The 6002-nt window shown below is 41.2% G+C and overlaps 1 pseudogene; it reads left to right on the top strand.

Moving 5' to 3' along the window:
• The first annotated feature begins 5539 nt into the window (after positions 1-5539).
• The window catches only part of LOC101564883, a 4106-nt pseudogene continuing 3643 nt past the window's right edge, over positions 5540-6002 (top strand).

Consider the following 6002-nt stretch of genomic DNA (forward strand, 5'->3'; position numbering starts at 1 on the left):
CCCCACCCCACCATCCTGGACGCTCATTGCTGTATAACCAGGACTAAGATTCTAACAGTCATGTAGGAGTAATGTTCTGCATTTAACACAGGCGTGGAAAGCAGTGATGTAGGCTGAGGGAAGGAACTTGGAGATGTGAGAAGTCTCTTACACTAGAGATTCCTAGGATTGGTGCAGGAAAGAGGCAGGCTTTCTGAAGCTTAGGAAGGCAGGATGAAGTCCTCAGGCCACAGTGCATTAGGAGGCAAATGGACCAAGCCACATGAGATGAATAAAGCAAGACATGGTCAGAGTTAGCCAAAACTGATCATCGCTTTGAGGGAAGAAACAATTCATCATGATGCATTTACTCTAAGAACTGTAATACATTTAAGTTAAGAGCTAAAAGCAACGTTGCATCCTAGATTGTATCCTAGAATCCAAAAAAAACCTTCATGGAAAAACTGGTGAATTCTGAATAATGACTGGAGTTTAGTTACAGTAATGTACGGTGTTGGTTTCTTAATTTTGACAAATGTACTACAGTAATATGTAAATTGATAACATTAGAGGAGGCTGGATAAAAGATATCAGGGGCTGTGTACCACCTTTGTAACTTTTCCATAAATCTAAAATTACCTCGAAATTTTAAAGTTTCTTTTTAAAAATTCACATCTGGCATTGTTAATGGTTAAATCACAGAGCTATCTGATAACTATCCCAAGGAACATTTACTCATTGTCTCCTAGGTTTAGCCGTCAACATTTTAAAGGGTTCTGGAAAATTTGTAATGGCATAAAACAACAATCATATTATTATAATAATCCCAGTAATCTGGTAAATTTCTCATCCTGACCGCGCCCACTAAAATTCTAACATCCTGTGGCAAACAGCAAAAATAGCCACAGTACTTCTCTCTCCTATATCCACACCTCTTCCCTATGCTCTGGAGATTGGTTACTCAATTATGTGAAGGAACCTACACTTCGAAGTGGTTAATGGTCAATTTTACATTATGTGTATTTTGCTATAATTTTTTGAAAGCTTGCTAATACACACATCTTACTCTCTATTCACATTTTTCTACTTCTTCATATCCAAACATGAGCTTACAGTCTGAAGATTTTGTCCTGAATTCCTGAGGTGAAATCTCAACTCAGATACCAGTTTCTAGTTTAAAATAGAAGAGGCAGGATCATACAAAAGACTCAAAGGCTGAGAGTAAGGTCTGTCTAAAAGATAGCTCTGAAAAGGAGTCATTTCATAAAGAGGACTTTGTACTAGTGATAAGGTTACCTACCAGAAGCAATTTAAAACACAGAAAAAAGTAGAAAATATGAAAACAAGATGCAACCCATAATTCCACCGAGTTGGAAGAAGTCAAACACCACCCATTTGAATGGTAGCAGTGGAAGTAACAAAAACAGATGAATAAGTCTCTTGACCAAATCCAAGCAGAGATAATTGAAGAGATGATGAACACAATGAAGAAAATGGTTAGTGAAATTAGATTAGATACAGATTTTTTAAAAATAGAAAACCTTAAGAAAGACGAAAGCTGTTACACAGAATTAATGCAATCAAACATCAATAGCATACTTCACAAAACTAGAAAAAACAATCCTAAAATTCATATGAAACAAGAAGAGACCCACAATAGCAAAAGCAATTTTCAGCAACAAAGGGTAAGGCAGGGGATCAGGCAGTCCCTGATTTGAAGTTATATTATGAGCTACCATGATAAAAAAAAAAAAAAAAAAACACCTTGGTATTAGAAACAAAAAAAGCCAGATTCAACAATCAATGGAACGCGATAGAAGATCCAGAAACAACCCCAAGCACACCCAGCTACCATAATGACAAATGGGCCTGTCTTGGTTACTCTTCTCTCATTGATGGGGCAAATACCCAACAGCCCCATCAACGAGAGAAGGAAAAAAAGGTTTATTTAGTTCACAGTTACTGGAGGTTTCAGTCTGTACTCAGCTGGTTCCAAGGCAGAGTGGCACATGGCACACAACAACCTTTCTTGGTGGCAGCAAAGAGCAGAGAGCAAAAAGAGGGGCAGCAGCTAAGCAAATATAGCTAGTCTCTCAACCCTCCTTACATTGTTATGAAAATCATCTGCCCCAGAGCACGGGAAGCATCCACACCCACAATAATCACAAACTCCAGAAGCTGCCCCATGATTGCATGAGGCTTTGATGGAGACGACTAGACACAAACCATAACAGGGCCAAACATCTTCACTGGAAGGAAGACAGCCTCCTTAATAAATGGTGTTGGGAAAACTGGCTTTCCACATGCTGAAAATTGAACCTAGACCCATATCTCCCACTATTCACTAAATTTAAATCAGAATAAATCAAAGATCTAAATATTAAGACAGAAACAATCTTCTGGAAGATAGGATAGTCAAAACTCGTAAAGCCATAGGTAAAGAATGTATTAATAAAACCCTAATCATACAGGAAATATTACAAAAAATCAACAACTAGGATCACATCTAAATAAACACTTTGGAACAGCAAAAGAAACAACCAGCACACTCAAGAGACAACCTACAGAACAGGGAAAAGTTTATGTCAGCTATTCCTGATAAAGGACTAATACCTAGAATATATAAGGAACTAAAAAAAGGAGGAAAAAAAAGACCTCCCAAATTTAAAGACCCAATCCAAAAATGGGCATCCAAAATGAATCTTCTCAGATGAAGTACAAGCAACAAATATAAATATATGTGAAAAAGTGCTCAACATCACTGGTGTTTCAAAAACTGCAAATGAAAACAACACTGAGATTACATCTCACTCCGGAAAGAACAGCTATCATCAAGAAATCAACCAATAACAAATCCCTTCCCTATAGGGAAACAGAACCCTTCTCTACTGTTAGTTGGAGTGTAAACTGGTTAACTAGGGGTTCCATTTGACCCAGTTGTCCCCTTGTACGTGTCTCCATGAAAGAGTTAAAAGTATCTTACTGTGGTGATATATGCACATTCGTGTTTACAGCAGAACAATTTATAATATTTAAATCTTGGAAACAGCCCAGATGGCCATCAACAAATGATTAGATAAAGAAAATTTGGCATTTATATATAATGCAATACTACTCTCCCATAAAGAATAAACTGAATCATTTAAACTGAATCATTTGTAGAAAAATGGGTGCACCATGAAACCTTAATTTTAAGTGAAATAAATAAAAGACAGGGGGCTGAGAGGATAGCTCAGTAGAACAGATGCCTGCCTGGCAAGCTCAAGGGCCTAAATTCAATCCCCAGTTCTACCAAAAAATAAATAAATAAATAAATAAATAAGAGGCAGGAGGTTAGATATCACACTGTTTCTCTGTATTTGTGAGGTAAGAAATCCTAAGGGTAACTAAACAAGAAGCAAAATGGATGATATTGGGAAGTAGAAAGAGCAAAGGGGGAGGGGCAAGGAAGAGAAATGAGATTTTTAAAAAATAAAGAATTGAAGGAAAAATAAAAGAAAGCGAGGAGGGGAAGAGTATTGAACAGAGGAGAGGAAGACAAGAGGAAAGAAACTTTAAGATAGATGATAGATAGATAGATAGATAGATAGATAGATAGATAGATAGATAGATAGATAGATTTGGGGGGTATTTTAGGGACAGGGCTACAGGGTGTTCAGGGTCTCACTACTAGATCGGACTTGTAGTGATCTGCCTGTTTACAGCCTCCCAAGAGCTGGGATTACAGGCCTGAGACACCTTGGCCAGTCTCAATTGCTTCCTCAGCACACTCCGGGGGCAGGTCCGGCATGGCAGGCCTGGGGATCAAACCACGGGCCCCTGAGCCTGCTTTGCAGGCGCTTTAATTCTCTGAGCTATTTGGGTGGCCCTTTTAAGAAATATTAGGCACAATACAAATTCCCTATAATGCACCTGAGCACCATCTATGGCAAATACGTACTAATAAAAAAAATTGATTAAAAAATATAAATAGGTTACTTACTATTGAAGTTTTCTTCATTTTTAGAAAACACTTCTTTAAAGGCTTTTAAAAAAAAAAAAATTAAAAAGCCTATGTCTTGAGTCCCACCTGGCCGCCTGAAAACTTCTCCTAACCCACAGGGCAATCTAGAGGTCCGCGTTCTAAACTGCACATCAGGAAATCACAGCGCTGGTGCTAGATGGTGTCCTAAGGATCATCGCTTCTGCCCACGTCTCGCAGGGTTAATGAGGACACTCGTAAGATGGGCTTTAGAAACTAAGTGTTAAGCAATCATCTCTTGCTATGGAAATAAATCGTTTTTCCTCATATTTTAAAGCTATATCAAATGGAGGAAGAGGAGGGAGAGGTGAAGTAGAAGAAAGAGAAAAAGCAGCTAGAGGATAGAAATACTGAAATACAACTAGGAACCAAAAGCTATTGCTCCAATTGGGCCAGTAAATGAAAATGGAGTTCTCTGAAATCAAGTGACTTAACAAAGATTAATAACTCCGTTTTTGGAGTCAGCTAGTTTTAAAGAGATTCCTGATCATCTCTTGTATTTTCAAATGGTCATGGACAGCTTATTTCACGTCTCTGAACCTCAATTTGCTCATCTGTAAATTAAAATACCTACCTCAGAGGACTGGTGTTAATGCTAAATGAAATTCTGCAGACAAGGTGCTCAGCGAGTGGCGGGGAACGGGGCCGACCCCTCAGTGCACGGTGCCATCTTCACTTTTACTAACGTGGCTGGCCTGGGGTAGGAAACGCACAGGAAAGAGCGACGGAACAGCTTTATCCAGGGGCATAAAAAGTAAAGAAAAGGAGTCCGTCAGAAGGTATTTTGTAACCTAAGCCTATTTAGGAATTTTGAGAGCTCACGTTTACCTCCATGCGTGTAAATTTCAGCACCCCATGCCTTCCTGACATCTGAGAGGTGTAACAAGTGGGTTACACTACAGTCCCTTCCCCAGAGAGACGGCCATGGTCCCCAGAACCTGACATAAAAATAGCATCACCTCCTTCGTCCTTGGAGAGAAATGAAAAACCTTCTAAGAAAATCTTTCCCCCCACAGTGGCTTTCTCCTCTTTCAACAGCCCCTTCCCAGGATCGCACAGCCTAGAAAATCTTTGGAGGAGCAGATCCAGGAAACAAAAGGACAGAAATTGCATAACCCCATACAACAGGGAACTCACTTGTACCTGTTTGCTTAGCACTGTCCCATGAAAATTTTAAACCCAGAACTTGAATATATGTGTTTCTTTGGGAATGAAATGTGGAAATCAAAGTGCCTCAACACTATAGGCTGCTGGCGTGTCATGCAAGTGATCCGGCATGAAACAATTCTTAGAAAACACCCTGCTGCAGCCCAATTCAGAAAGACACTACCTCTCGAAAGGATGGCAAACACTGCATTGTGAAATGAGCCTGTCAAGTGAATTGGGCCGCTCGCTCAGGGACAAAAAGGACATGGCTAGGCCAAATACTTTAGAACTCTAAATTACTATTCATCTATGGTAGTACGTGTGTGCATAATGCATGCACACGCATACATGCAAATACATATTTAATATTAATTTTACTTGGTTCCCAACATTATGACAGCATGGAGGGCGCATAAACAATGGAGTTCACCTTCCCTAGCATTAAGCTTGTTCACAAACACAGAAATTTCCTACCAAACGGAAGACCTTTTCAAAAGTAAAACTACCTACGAGGAGGACCACAACATCCTGCGTGCCAGGACGACGGGAAAGCGTTGCCCGGGTTTTAGGCGAAGTTGCCAGGCCACGTGGTGCACGCTTCCGCGTGGATCTGCTCGCCGCGGGCGAAGCGCTCCCCAGGTGCCGAGCCGCAGCTCGGGTCGCAGCGCCCGGGAGCAGGGCCGGTCCGCCGAGCGAGCGGAAGGGCCGCGTTGGTCCGCGGCTCCCGCGCGGCGCCGCTCCGCATGGAACAGTGCGGTTTCCTCCGGTTTGGACCTGGAGAAGCGCGGGGCATCCGGCGCTCCCGGCTGCCCTCCGCGCCCGGAGCCACACCACGACGAGCCCGGTGCGGACGCCC

Source organism: Octodon degus, unplaced genomic scaffold (assembly GCF_000260255.1).
Source record: "Octodon degus isolate 3935 unplaced genomic scaffold, OctDeg1.0 scaffold00111, whole genome shotgun sequence".
Lineage (NCBI taxonomy): Eukaryota > Metazoa > Chordata > Mammalia > Rodentia > Octodontidae > Octodon > Octodon degus.